The sequence below is a fragment of the Canis lupus genome, chromosome 33 (assembly GCF_003254725.2).
Source record: "Canis lupus dingo isolate Sandy chromosome 33, ASM325472v2, whole genome shotgun sequence".
Lineage (NCBI taxonomy): Eukaryota > Metazoa > Chordata > Mammalia > Carnivora > Canidae > Canis > Canis lupus.
In genome coordinates this window covers 23,391,506-23,406,814 of record NC_064275.1, presented here as the reverse complement: position 1 = coordinate 23,406,814, position 15,309 = coordinate 23,391,506, and the positions used below count along the sequence as shown (strand labels likewise).

At 42.5% G+C, this 15,309-nt stretch overlaps 1 protein-coding gene across 2 annotated transcripts in view; it reads left to right on the top strand.

Annotated features, from left to right (window-relative positions):
• Positions 1-8,872: 8,872 nt before the first annotated feature.
• The window catches only part of CD80 (CD80 molecule), a 31,309-nt gene continuing 24,872 nt past the window's right edge, over positions 8,873-15,309 (top strand). For both annotated transcript variants that reach the window (XR_007408044.1, XR_007408045.1), the window contains exons 1-2: positions 8,873-9,084; positions 10,553-10,642. The gene's annotated coding sequence lies outside the window, so the exon portion shown is untranslated. The remainder of the gene's footprint in view (positions 9,085-10,552; positions 10,643-15,309) is intronic.

Sequence of the window (15,309 nt, the reverse complement as noted above, 5' to 3'; positions counted from 1 at the left end):
CAAAATGACTTTTGATCGTTTACAAAAATCAAATCACCTTCAGCCTCCAAGGATGTGGTCAAAGTTCCCCCACTCATGGACATTTTTAATAAGTATCCCTATCAAACTCCTAACTGTTTCAGTTTAAGATGCCTGTTGAGGATATGGTCCGTATTTCATGCTGCTCTTTCTGCAAGAATCCATGGGAAAAGTGTTTCTTTGGCTTGGATATAAATAATAACTGGGGGGGGGGTGTCTTAGGCATTAGTTTCCTTTCACTTAATGGTGCCTGTGAACCTTGCTGTCACTTAGACTGCTGACTCATTCACGCTACCAAATGGCTTCAGGTGGAGGGTTGTCCAGGACCTCTGAGCCATAAACAGTGTTGTCATCCTTCACCGCCTCGTTTTACCAACACCCGTACTTTATTAGCCTCCATCACTGCTGAAGGCACATTATTTACTGCGGTTGATTTTATGTGCTGCCTTCTTCAGCACCCCAGTGCATGAGGCCAGCTGATAGCTTTGCCTTGACTTGGAAACCACATTAATACACCTGAATGGTAATGCTCCAGGGCTGTACTGAAACCTCTTCTTACTTCTCACAAACCTTAAAGGTTGATCTAGATGCCAAAAGATTTCCTGAACATTCTACCCTATTACACTATGTAGATGACTTGCTTTTCTGATCCCTTGCCCAAGCCTCTTTGTAGGTAGACAGCATTCATCTGTTAAAACTTTTAGCCTTAAAGGGACATAAAGCCTCCAAGGAAAAACTGGTTTATTCAAACTCAGGTTTGAAAAAACAAAACAAAAAAACAACTCAGGTTTGATACCTAGGGCACCTGATTTTGGAACAAGGACTACATTTAGATCCAAATAGGTTTCATGGCATCTTGAATTTCCCAAAACCCAAAACTAAGTACCAACTATGAGGTTTTTAAGGGGCTACCTAGCTACCGACTGTGGAAATTGTCCAAACTTCTCTCTTATGGCCTATCTTCTAGATGTTTTCCTAAAAAACAATAAACTTGACCATATTATTTAGGAAGATCAAGATGACTTTGCCTTTTTAAAGATTTATTTGAGGGACACCTGGGTGGCTTAGCGATTGAGCGTTTGACTTTGACTCAGGGTGTGATCCCAGGATCCAGTATCAAGTCCCACATTGGGTTCTCTGCATGGAGCCTGCTTCTCTAGGATCCAGTATCAAGTCCCACATTGGGTTCTCTGCATGGAGCCTGCTTCTCCCTCTGCCTGTGTCTCTGCCTCTCTCTCTCTCTCTGTGTCTCTCATGAATAAATAAATAAAATCTTTTTAAAATAAAGATTTATTTGACAGAGAATGAGAGCAAGAGACACATAAGCAGGGGGAGCAGCAGAGGGAGAGGGAGAAGCAGGCTCCCCACTGAGCAGGAAGCCTGACATGGGGCTCAATCCCAGGACTCTGGGATTATGACCTAAGCCAAAGGCAAATGCTTAAACAACTTAGCTACCCAGGTGCCAGATGACCTTGCCTTTGAAGCCTTAAGAGAAAGCTTCATAAATCCCTTGGCATCCCAATTATCAATTTCTCTTCTTTTTTGTATGTTAAAAAAAAGGGGGGGGGGGATGGGGCTCCTGGGTGGCTCAGTGGTTGAGTGTCTGCCTTTGGTTCAGGTCATGATCCCAGGGTCCTGGAATCAAGTCCCACATCAGGCTCCCCAGAGGAGCCTGCTTCTCCCTTCGCCTAGGTCTCTGCCTCTGTGTGTCTCTCATGAATAAATAAACGAAATCTTTAAAAGAAAAAAATGGGAATGCTCTTACGGTACTATCCAAAAACATGGGGACCACATTGACCCCAAGGGTATTATAGCCAATAGCTAGACCTTACAATATAAGGGTACCCTAAACTTGTCTCAGACCCTTCCTACCACAGTTCTTTTATCATGAGATTCCCTTCCCCTCACTCCATGTGGTAGAAGCTTAGGTAGGAAAAGCTTGCACTCCATGTGGTAGAAGCTTTTCTAAATTCTCACCATACTCTACACCTTTCATCTAGTCGCCTCACCTCCTATAAAATCTTGCTAACCACTTCTCAGATTCTTCCTCACTGTAATAACCTTAACTCCGCTATTCTTCCTTCCTCCACGGACAAAACCTCTTACTACTGCTCAATACTGACATATCACCTTCTGACCCCCCATGATGACTTACAGGAAAGTGCTTTGGATAATGCTGACTTTTCATGGTTTACTAAGGCTTCCTATTTAAAAGGTGAAAATGACAAATATTATGATAGCTATATAACAGCAACTCCTTTTTGAAGCTCTTGAGGTGGCACCGTTGCCTTTGGCTATCTTAGCATAGCAGGCTGAATTGTACACTCTCACGGAGGCCTGTGTTTAGCCAAGGGCCAACTGCAAATATCTATACTGACCTGAGATAGGTCTTTGGAGTAGCTCATGACTTTGGAATGCTATGGAAATTGAGGCTTCCTTAACTTCCAACAAAGGTAAAATTTTAAATGGTTCTTACCTTCAAAATGCCGTATTATTAGATGTCATACTAATATTATTAGATACCATATTTCTACTAGTCACTTTGGCTATTTTTCAGGTCCCTGGGCGTTCCAAACACCTTGCTGACATTCCCACCATGCACACTGCACTTAGAAGAACCAACAACCAAGTCTCTGTCATGGTCCATGGGGATGTTCCCCCAATGATAATCTAGAAAAATTGACTAGAGATGCTCAGCAATTGGCCCCAGAAAAGGGAAAACAAAATTGGAAATCTAATAACTGTTGGTTCAGTAAAAAGAGAACTTTGGCTTGGCCCAAATAGAAACTCAGTATTGGGGATCCCTGGGTAGCTCAGTGGTTTAGTGCCTGCCTTTGGTCCAGGGTGTGATCCTGGAGTCCTGGGATCGAGTCCCATATCGGGCTCCCTGCATGGAGCCTGCTTCTCCCTCTGCCTGTGTCTCTGCCTGTGTGTGTGTGTGTGTGTGTGTGTCTCATGAATAAATATATAAAATCTTAAAAAAAAAGAAACTCAGTCTTGCCAGAGGCCTTAATATTCCCATTACTGACTAATGTACATATATTGAATCATTGGTTCACTGTATTTATGAGCCCATACTGGTGGGGAAATAACAATAGAGTTGCAAAAACTGCCTATTTTGTTTGCTCCACTTTCCCAAAACATAACCTAGAGAAGTACAAAATACAACTGTCCCTGGACACTTTAAATTCCCCAATGGGCCGTTTGAGGTTTGGCAAATGGATTTCATTCAGCTTTTCCTACCTAAGGGATAAAAATGATGTTTTAGTCATGGGTTGTATGTTTTCTCATTGGACTGATACTTTTCCCTATAGGCAGTCTACTGCCTCTTCTATGGCTAAAATCCTGTTAGAAAATATTATCTCTACCTGGGGAATGCCCCCACCTTGAACTTCATAGTGACTGGGGAACTCACTTCATTGGTCAAAAGGTCTGTGCTATTTGGACAGTTCTGTGACACTTTGTGCTTACACCCTCAATCCTCACATCTAGTTAAATGCACTAACAGCATTGTTAAGACTCAGTTGGCAAAATTTGTAGAGACCCTTTAAATACTCTGGCCAAAGGCAATGCCATCAGTCCTTCTAAGTCTCAGGTACATACCTTCTGGAGCCCATAAACTCTCACCCTTTGAGATAATCACAGGGTGTCCAATGCACATGGCTCCTGTTTCCTTTGATCTACAACTGATAAAAGGAGGAATACTTCGATTCTGTAAAGGCCTAATTGCTTCTGTTGAAAATAACCATGCTCTTGTAGAACAGTCTTTCCATAGTACATTCCCAGGAGATGAAGACCTCAAGCATCACTCCTTACAACCCAGAGATTTTTGTCTCTTGGAAAAAACAATTCCAGAAAGAGTCTCTTCAGCCTCATTGGAAGAACCCCTATCAGGTACTGTTAACCAACCACAATGTCACTAAACTCCAGGGAATAACCCTGGGAATAATCCATGTGTCACACTAAAGAATCCACCAAACCCCAACTGGGCACATGAGCTAGTGACCTGAAAGTAAAGTTGAAGCAGATGGCAGGTAAAGAAGGCAGCTCCTAGAAGTTTGACCTAAGATGACCAGAACAAGCCTATAAACCTCCTTTCCCTTGTTCATTCTTTTTTCACCTTCTCTTTCATGGGAAGACAATGCTTTTGTCAGCATTTGCCAACCCCTTGTAAAAGGGGGAAACCTCTCCAAGTGTTATATTTGTCATCAGAAACCTCAGTCTGTCCTGACAGCAGTGACTCCTTAGTTTACCCTGTAAGGGATTTTGCTGAAATCCCAGACGCTGCTATATGCCTAAATTGTTCCACACATCCTTTTATAAAGTTAGAATACTAAATCCACATACTCTTGTTCCTTGCCTCAATTTAACCTAACCCTGCGGTAGGAGAACAATATGCGTCAAAAAAAAAAAATATATATATATATATGATACTGCAATCAGCATAAATCAGACTATTTATAGGCTTGCTATCAAACCCATGTATTAGGGTTGTCTTTCAACATGTGATAATAACAGGGTTTGAGTCTTGGCTGAATGCTGCTAAAGCCTCTATTACCAACAAAGGGTCTGTAAATGCTAATACTTCTGAGGAAGCCCTATGAGCACCACTTGGCTACTCCTTTATATGAGGAAGTTTTCGCAATGGCCCCTATACTTGTGCAGCTCACTGTCTTGACCACTGGAGGATGAAAGGGCAATGTGCTCTTCATCTATTTACTGTTCTGTCTTCTTTTCATAACAAATCATAAGCCTACCACTGTCCACTCCACTAAACCTCCATGGCCAACTTAAACAGTTAGGCATACAGGACTCTGGGTTTGCTGAGGGAGGGCCTTTCTCCCTTGGGCCAGAGTAAGTTTGAATGAACACATGATCAGGAATCTCTCCCTAATATTGGGAGAGTTAACCAACCATGGGCAAAGCAATAGCAGCCCAAAAACAATCACTTGGCTTGCTACCTAAGTAGTTTGGGATAATCGAATAGCCCTTGATTATTCATCTGTTGAACAAGGAGGTATTTGAATAGGCAATACCACCTGTCATACATGGATAAATTCTTCTGGGAAAGTAGACACCCAGCTGCATAAAATTAAGGAACAAGCACATTGGCTACAATAAATTTCATGTAATGATCCATGGTCCTTTAGCTTCTTTATATGGTTACCTTCAGGTTTAGGATCCTAATTTAGAGTCGTCACACAAACTGGACTTGTCATATTACTTTTAATTCTGTTTTGTATGATCATTTTGAAGTTTTGTACCTATAGCCTGTCAAGCCTTTGTAAAAGCAACATGCCCAGTGGGGTGATGCAGACTCAATACTCTAAGATGATCTCCAGTATTTTTTTTTAAGATTTTTATTTTATTTATTCATGAGACACACAGAGAGAGAGAGAGAGAGAGAGAGGCAGAGACACAGGCAGAGGGAGAAGCAGGCTCCCTGCAGGGAGCCCGACATGGGACTCGAATCCGGGTCTCCAGGATTACACCCCGGGCTGAACACGGCGCTAAACTACTGAGCCACTGGGGCTTCCTTAGTAGTTGTTTAACATCCTGATAAGATATAAACTTTAGATAGGAAATGCCTGAGAGTTCTTCCTCCTACCCTTCCTTGTTACTCAAATGTGACTTCAGTGTTTTCCAACTCTCTGACATGGGATGTGACAACCAAGAAAGGTCTTTCCTGGCACCAAGGGACAAAACAACTAAATGCAGAAAACCTGACTCCTGGTCAGTGGTGCTTTCAAGAAAATATCTTGAACAAAAGGGGGAAATGTGAAAATGAATAAAAGAAAGCTTTATTCAAAATGGAATCAGGCAGCCCTGAAGAGGGGAGCTCTCATGCATGTACCATGCATTGCAGTTTATTTTGTATATATATATCCTGACAGGAAGAAGGTCACTTTCCCTCCCCTGCAGGAGGAGTGAAGATTTTCCCTTTGCCCAGTAACAACCCAGCCAATGAGGAACTGCCACATCTCAACAATTGAGAAGTAGCCACAACCCTGAACTCTGGCTCTCCTCCAGTAAGCTTTCATTCAAAAACACCTCTCCCAACTTGCTCTGTTCCTCCATAAAAGCAAGCCCCTCTCATATAGTCTCTGGATCTTGACTATATTTTACTGGAGTTTGCATGTCCCAAATTGCAATTGCTCTGCTATTCCTGAATAAACTCATTTTGCTGGTAAAATAACTGGCTATTTTATTTTTAAGGTTGACCTACTGACATTTTTTCCTCCTTGGTCAAAAATTGGAAAATATTTCTGGGACGTCAAGGACATGGTCATACAAACCAAAAGAATAATTTGTCAGTTAGCTCCAAATACCTGCATATAACCGTTATACTCCCTCTTCCCCTCTCCCACCACTCCCCATACAAGGTTTAAATAATAAAGACACTTATTATCTTATATAACAAAATGTTTAGACATTTCTAGATTGACTGACAAAAAAAAATCTTAGATAACAGAAAATCCCCAGGGTTAATTACTATCATCAAAGATCCAATTTCTTCCATCTTTCTGCCCTGCTGTTCTCACCATGCTAGCTTTATCCCCAGGCTGACTTCTCTGACAGGTCCAAAATCCAATTACGATTACAATTCTGATGAGAAAGACGGTGTCTCTTCTTTCAAGGATGAAGAAACTATTAGGAAAGCCTCTTCCTGTGCCCAGCTCTGAGACTAAACCGATCACTGGCAGGCAAGTTAGATTATGAGTTCCTCTTTGATCAAGGATAAAACATCTTCCCTGAGAAGTGGATACATATACAAAACCCAAGATTTTGTTCATAAAGGAAAGAGTGAATTCTGTTCTGCCAAGAAAAACTAATATTTATCTGGCATTTTACTGGTGCTAGACATTAGTATAGATACTGGAAAGACAAAGGTGTTGGAGATTTAGGTCCTCTTCCCCAGTTTTACTGAAGAAGACATACTGAAGACTTCATTACTCACCAATCAAGTATTATTTGCCATCTTGAGGTTTTTACTGAGAAACAAACTTATGGGACTCAGACCCGATCTCTGAGATGTTTCATCTGTAAGGTGGAAATAATGGTACTTTTCTTTTTAAAAAAATATTTTATTTATTTACTCATGAGAGATAGAGAGAGAGAGAGAGAGGCAAAGACATAGGCAAGGGAGAAGCAGGCTCCCTGTGGGGAGCCCGATGTGGGACTCCATCCCAGGACCACAGGATCACCCCCTGAGCCAAAGGCAGACACTCAACTGCTGAGCCATCCAGGCATTCCAATAAAGGCACTTTTAATAAAGAGCTGTTAACAATGTCTGGGAGTGATCTCTATATATCCCACAGACATTAAACACCTACTGTGTACCAGGTATACGCTAGACCCTGACTCAGAACCCTCTCTCATGAAATGGACCCAGGCATGTGATCTCATTTTAGGCTGCTGACTCATGATATTTTAAAAATGTTTTTTAATGAAATGTTTACATTAAAAAAATATTTATTTGAGAGAGAGCAAGAGAAAGCATGAGCTGGGGCAGGGGTAGATTGAGAGGGAGAGGTAGATTCCCCGCTGAGCAGGGAACCCTATGTGGGGCTCATCCCAGGACTCCAAAATCATGACCAGAGCTGAAGGCAGATGCTTAACTGACTGAGCCACCCAGGCGTCCTTGTTTACATTTTTTTAATGATAAAATACATACTTCCAGCAGAAATGTTGGGAAAACTCTCCTAAAGAAATAGCCACACATGTTCATGAAGATAAATGTTCCTGAATGTTCTTTGCAGAATTGTTTCTAATAGAAGAAAGTTGAAAATAACTTCAATATGTCCCATGTAGGGAGTATGCATTTCCTCCTCCTAAATCATGGCACAATTATGGAACTGTTCAAAACCATGAGGTAGATATTTAAATAAGACTTTGGGTAAATAAGCTTACATGGAAAGAGCTTAGAGACATTTGTAGGTTAAAAAAAAATCGAATTTTATTTATTTATTTTTAAAAGATTTTATTTATTTATTCATGAGAGACACAGGCAGAGGGAGAGGCAGGCTCCATGCTGGGAGCCCGATGCGGGACTTGATCCCAGAACTCAGAGATCACGCCCCGAGTATAAGGCAGACTCTCAACCACTGACCCACCCAGGTGTCCCCCCAAAATCAAATTTTAAAATGAAGAATATATATGATCTTATGTAAAAAAAAAAAAAAAAAAAAAAAAAACTCTGTGTGTGAGAGAAAATGGCTGAAAGGATACACATCAAGTTGTTAATAATGATTATGATTACCTCTGAAGAGAGTAATGGGAGAGTTTGCCAGGACTAAGGAGAAACTTTTAATATTTCACAATTAGAATTTTTATATGTTAATGTGTATAAAGAAATTTTAGAAAATATAGAAAAAAACAGAACCACTCACATTTTCTCACTCATACTATATGTAGTCTTTATCTTATGCACGTTTCTTGAAAAAAATTGGATCATTTTGTATATACAACTTTATATTATTTTTAACCACTAAGCTTTACATTGTGAGCATTTCTGTCATTAGTGATAGTATTTTTAATATCATTAATTCCAAATGCTCAGATAAGATAGTGCCTCTGGAATAAACTCCCTTTCATATCGATACAAAGAAAATGAAGCCTTGCTGTTTTGTTGTTCTCCAGCCAAGGTAGTCAAAGCTGGTTCATTCCAAGGAAAACAGAAGCACAAATAACTGAAAAACAGGAAATTAAACAAATCTTTGCCACTTCATGGTCCCAAGTAATACCACACCTAGTTAAAGCTTGAGAGCGAGAGAGAGAAAAAAAGCTTTGTGCACTTGGTAACAGGAAATGGTTAATAGGCAGGGCCTCTTGAACTCTCTAACAGACACAAAATAACAAAAAGATTCAAAGGAAATCATACCACAGAACAGGACTTCAATATACTCTTGCTAAAATGACACAGTGGAGAAGAAAATGAAGTAGAGGCTTTTTAGAAGAAAACAGAAAAAAAGCTAGTACAGGAGAAATTGGAAGCCCAAAGCCACTGTTCACAGATCCTGTAACATCAACTCAATTCAGAAAACTCGGCGAGCATATTACCTTGGGGTAAGCAATGATACCCAGATATTTGGTCAAACATTTTTCTAGATGTTTCTGTGAAGGTAGTTTTTAGATGGGATGAACACTGAAATCAGTAGATATTGAGGAAAGCCAATGATATTCCATGATGCCAGCAATCCTGACCAATTCAGTGGAAGGCCTTAAGAGAAAAAAAGACTGACCTCCACCATGGACGGAGGAATAATGCCAGCAGACTGTCTTGAGACTTGATAAAGGAAGTTTTTCAACTTTTAAAAAATTTTTATTTTTAAGATTTTATTTATTTATTTGAGAGAGAGAGAGTGTGTGTGGGAAGCAGGGGAAGCTGCAGAGGGAGAGGGAGAAGTAGCAGGGAGCCCGATGGGGGGCTGGATCCCAGGACCCTGAGCAGAGGGCAGGTGCCTGACTGACTGAGCCACCCAGGAGCCCCAAGTTTTCAACTTTTAATGTTTGTGGGCCCTGCTCCTGGGCTCCTAGGGAAGCTATACTTTAATATTTACCAAGTCAAATTGATTCGGCAGGACCTCAAAGCACGTGCTCTATTTCTGCCCAGAGCCCACATTGTACATCTGCTTGATGAAAGAAAATCACCAAAAAGGTATTTTCTGAACACAAAAGACAAGAAAAAGTAAGAAATTTCCCTCCTTCCCAGAAGATTAGTCATACGATCCTGCATATATTAGAAACTTAAAGTCTGCAACATTCTGAAGTGCTGTGTCTAAGAATTTGTAACTTTTTGTTTTAAAGATTTTTTTTAAAGATTTATTTATGATAGACATAGAGAGAGAGAGAGAGGCAGAGACACAGGAGGAGGGAGAAGCAGGCCCATGCAGGGAGCCTGACATGGGACTCAATCCCGGGACTCCAGGATCGCGCCCTGGACCAAAGGCAGACGCTAAACCGCTGAGCCACCCAGGGATCCCCTGTTTTAAAGATTTTATTTATTTTTATTCATGAGAGACAGAGAGAGAGGCAGAGACACAGGCAGAGGGAGAAGCAGGCTCCATGCAGGGAGCCCGATGTGGGACTCGGTCCTGAGACCCCGGGATCACACCTTGGGCTGAAGGCAGACACTCAACCGCTGAGCCACCCAGGCTTCCCAGAATTTGTAACTTTCTATGTAAAAAAGTACATAACCCTATTCAATGTTCCCTTACAGGAGCCCTGTCTTTGTGAAGATTGTGTATCCCAGGCAGCTGTCCTAACTCAGGTTCAAATAAAACTCTCTTCCTTTTCTTTTTTAGAAATTCTAAAAAAGAAAGCCTCGGTGGCTCAGTGGTTGAGCATCTGCCTTTGGCTCAGGTCATGATCCCAGGATCCAGAATCGAGTCCCACATTGGGCTCCCCACAGGGAGCCTGCTTCTCCCTCTGCCTGTGTCTCTGCCTCTCTCTCTCTCTGTGTGTCTCTCTTGAATAAATAAGTAAAGTCTTTAAAACAAAAATTCTAAAAGGTTTATTCATTTTGCAACGACAGAGTTGAGCTACAGCATCTGCTCTTTCCTGGATCTCCATCCAGCCTGCTAGCCTACTTCACAGATTTGGACTTGCCAACCTCCACAATCAGGTGAGTTGGTTCCTTAAAATAAACCTCTTTCCCTCCATATGTATACTTTTTGGTTCTGGTTCTTTAGAGAATCCTTACTAATATAGCATGGCACTCTGCTAGCTGCTCCTTGCAGTTACAGAGGTAAGGCCAAAATCATGTGACACAGGAGACTTGGTAGGGTATAATGACATTAGGCCACTTGGACTGTGGCAAAATGTTCAAGATCTAAGATCGGCAGATATGAAAGAGACATTAACAGCTTAGAGTGTTCATAGAAGGCATCCAGAGAAAATTACACCTGGGCTGATTTTTGATGCATAATTAAAAAGATAAACTAAAATTGCCAGAAGCCCAGAAATAACCTAAAAAACACATGGGAGAAGAAAAAAAAAAGTAAAACCAAAAATGCAACTTTAAGTTGGCATTTTCTCAGCCCAAAGCAACTAGCTAAATATACATCAGTAGGAAGGTGAAAATGGCAACAATATTCACGGAAATATGTGGAAATATTGAGTGGAAATCGTGGAAATAATGAGTGAAAATATGACATACCATGGCCAGGAATTATTTATGTGGATTCCTTCTTTAAAAAAAAAAAATTTATTTCTCCATGAAAGACACAGAGGCACAGGCAGAGGGAGAAGCAGGCTCCCTGCAGGCAGCCCAATGTGGGACTCAGTCCCAGGACCCCCAGGATCACGCCCTGAGCCAAAGGCAGACACCGCTGAGCCACCCAGGTGTCCCAATGTGGATTCTTTCTAAATGAACCCAGATCCCTATTGATATATTATTACATTCAGATTCAAACTACAGGTAGAAAAATGGATGCAGAGAAAAGTAACAAGCAATAATAAAAAGGCTGCCAAACTGGTAACTCAGAGAAAAGAGCAATGCAGAGCTGAGGGTTTTTTTTTTCACGCAGTCCGGAGTTGTTTTGAGGAGTGGTTTTGAGGAGGTTCGAAATGATTCTCTATCGTCTTGCAGTGTTTCTATTAATTTGTTTTGAGCTTGTAATGGACATAAATGCCCCCCCCCCACCCCTTCTGTGGATGACTGAAGGAGAGAACATAATCTTAAGGCAAAGCAGGAGAGAGTTTGGTTGTGTTTAGGAAAGAATTTTTTTCTGACAAAACTAGAAAGGGCACCTGTCAAAGGAGCTTACAGTGTTTTATTGCTTGACCCTTTAAGAAAAGAAGAGACAAACACTGTTGGGGAAAGTTGAGGCTTCTGTGTCTGAGGGTAGGACCTGCCCTGGAATCCTGGCCAATCCTTGTTCTAGGATTTGGGGGAATTAAGGGTCACTACAGCCGTTGAATGCCACTCCCTCACCCACACTGTCCACCAGAGCCATTAACAAATTTACAAAAGTCACTCTTTTCGGTTTTCTATTTCACTTTCCTTGTCCCCTGAGAAACACGGTAAGAAGCCAAGCACCAGGCAGGAGGAGAACCCAGAAATGATCTTGGTGCTTTCATTTTTTAAAAAGATTTAATTAATTTATTTATTTATGAGAGATTCAGAGAGAGAGAGGCAGAGACACAGGCAGAGGGAGAAGCAGGCTCCCTGCAGGGAGCCTGATGGGGGTCTCGATGCCAGGACCCTGGGATCACACCTTGAGCCAAAGGCAGGAGCTCAACCATGGAGCCACCCAGGTGTCTCTGATCTTCGTGTTTTCAAAATGGGACAGTGTAGTGCCACGAAAGCAAACTTCAGTAAATTAAAGGTTATGTGAATTAAAGATTTAACGGGAGCGTGTTACTTGCTGCTTAAACACACTAAGTTATTTATCGACCCCTAAAATGGAGTAAACACCCTCCTTCACCTTCCTCCTCCTTTCTCCTTCTCCTCTTCTCCTTCCTTCCTCCCCCTTCTCCTCTTTCTTCTTCGTGGAATATTTTTCTGAAAAGTGAAGTAACAGTTGTCATTTGTTTCTTATGGACAATGTAATATAAACTGACGGGGAAAACCAAAAGGTCAAAGCAAAAGGTCATGGTCACCAGGCTTCAAAAAGGCGGACAGAGAGTAGTAGTTGAATTCTATTCATAAAATTAAAGAGAAATTGCATAGCTTGAATGGAAAGGGAAATTTATCTCTCAGCAGGGCTTCCCAGAAATGGCACCTGTTAAAGCACACCTTGCACAGACATTCAGCTGCTATTTGAACGCGAGAAGGAATTTGACTATTTGAAGCCTCTGCAGAGAGCAAGTACCCACCACGAAGGCAGGCAGCATTTGATGGAGTGAAGAGCTTTAACAGTGCTCTCAGAATAACTCCCTCCAGCTTCATACTGATTTATCGGGTCTACGGCGGGGGAGGTTGAGGGACTCTCTAGGGGCCTGACACCACTATGCCAAAACCAGCTGCCATTGTGAAGTCAGTGGTTTCACTCTTTTTAGATTCCCCACCCCAAGCTTCACCGCAGGAATAGGTGCTTTCTGTTTTCTGGAGGCTGTAGTTTTACCCACTGAAAGCCAGCCGGTGGAAGTGGAGCATCAGAGCCCCATCGCAAACCCTGGGAGGGGAGCTGGGGATTCGGCTAGGCAGCTGAGCAGAGAGGCCGAGGTCATCTGGTAGGGAGCGTGCCAAAGAAGGGCTTAAAATCTACTGGTGGGGGCAGCCCGGGTGGCTCAGCGGTTTAGTGCCCCCTTCGGCCCAGAGCCTGATCCTGGAGACTCGGGATCGAGTCCCACATCAGGCTCCTACATGGAGCCTGCTTCTCCCTCTGCCTGTGTCTCTGCTTCTCTCTCTCTCTCTCTCTCTCTCTCTCTCTCTCTGTGTGTGTGTGTGTGTGTCTCATGAATAAATAAATAAAATCTTAAAAAAAAAATCTACTGGTGGCTGGATCTCCCAATCCAAGGTTAGGAACTAGTGACTTATAGCCATGAGCTACTGCTCTGGGGGAGGTGTAGGGTGGGGGGCATCTTCCCATTCTGCAGACTCCAATTCAGCTGATTGCTCTGCTCCTTTTTTCTGCTATTGCTTGCTTCTTTTGCTTACGGTCCCTCCACCTTGTTCTTATTTTTCCCAATCTACTCATCTTTGTATGCCCGGTCCTTGGCACAGTTCCAGGCTTACAGTACAAACTCAATAAATTTTAGGGGAATTGTCTTGACATGCCAAAGGAGTGGTGCATATATGAGAACAGAAAGAGCAGATAGGGATTAGAAGACTTAACGAGAGCTTCTTGAGGAACTGGCATTTGGTCTGGTCCTTTCAGGAAGGAAGATGTTTGGATGGACAGAGAGCAGGGAAAGGCATCTAGAAACAGTTGGAGGAACTGTTAAGGAACAGTCAGTTGTTTTCAGGCAGAGAGAATATAGCACCAAATGTAGACAGAAGAGGGGCAGTGGGATAGTTTGGACAGGGGTTAACTCTGAATTTCCACTTCTCTTTTCACTTTAAGAATTCCAGTGATTTCTGTTTCAGAGAATCAGAAAGAGTGTGACAATATTCAAAGAGGAAGAGGTGACCACTCTTAACACTGATGACGTTTCCACCAGCTTTAGCATACTGTGGCACTGCTTGGGAACTTAAGGTGTCTTAAAGCCTAGATCTAGCCACCCCATGCTGGGTGCAGGTTATAAGCAAATTTGAATGAAGCAGTGAAAGGAGCCAGAGGAGAGCATCAGCCCCTGCACGGAGAGGCTGAAGATCACTGCAACTGCAAGGTAGAAGTTGTTACATCCTTCCTCCTCATTATTCAAAATAATGCAGCTGAGATGCACAGACCAAGACACAGATGCATGAAAATGCTCACCAAGCTTTTTTCCCTCGCAGAGAAGATGAAAATGTAATGGGCCCCTGTCATATAAAGTCTTGCCTGGCACACTTTATAGAGCTTGAATATTCCAAATCTAAGATTGACAGAGCAGCCACCCACTGAACCCTGCCACAAACCTGTCACTGGGTTGAAGCAAGATGCCTCTGCCTTCCCTGTTTCCTACTCTCTTTGCTCTTTCTGGCTGCCTTGGAAGAGACGGTGTGTTTGCCAATAGACAGGAAGTAGAAGAGGCCACGTTTGTTCAGTAAAAGCTGCTGCCACCCCTGCCACCCCACATTACAACACATCTGTTTCCAGTGCCACGTTTCTACCTCTACAGAAAGATGGACAAGATGGGAGGGATATGAGGGCCTACTTTTACAAATTTAGATGGAAAACCACGAGAGCATCCCTCTTGCCTTAACCTAGAGTATTCAGAAAGCAAAGCTGGAAACAAAAGTCTAGTTTATTGGGGATGCAGTCCAGTGGTGTAGAACACAGGAGGACTTAGGGAAGAAAGAAACTCCAGGACAAGGGTGGTTTACCACACTGGCCTCTGCCACAGACAGCTGGTACTCAATCCCACTGGGACCTTCTGAAGACCCTCATGAAATGTTTCTCAGAACTCTCCACCTGGAAGCTGTCAGCTTCCAATCCCATCTGGTCAGGAGTACTCCATGGGCACTGACTACCACCATATTCCCAGGCTGCACACGTTTAAGTAGAGAACTTGCAAAGATATCTCATGCCAAAGCAAAAGAGGAGCCCTGGGGCCAGGAGCAGACCGTAAAAGGTACAGGCCCAGGCAAGGTGCTATCAGGTTCTATTTGTGCAAAACAGGTTCATTGGGCCAGCATGAGTCAGCTGTTTACCCACAGAATGCTCCAAAATTCTACACAGGGGTAGCAGGCTGATTGAAAATAAG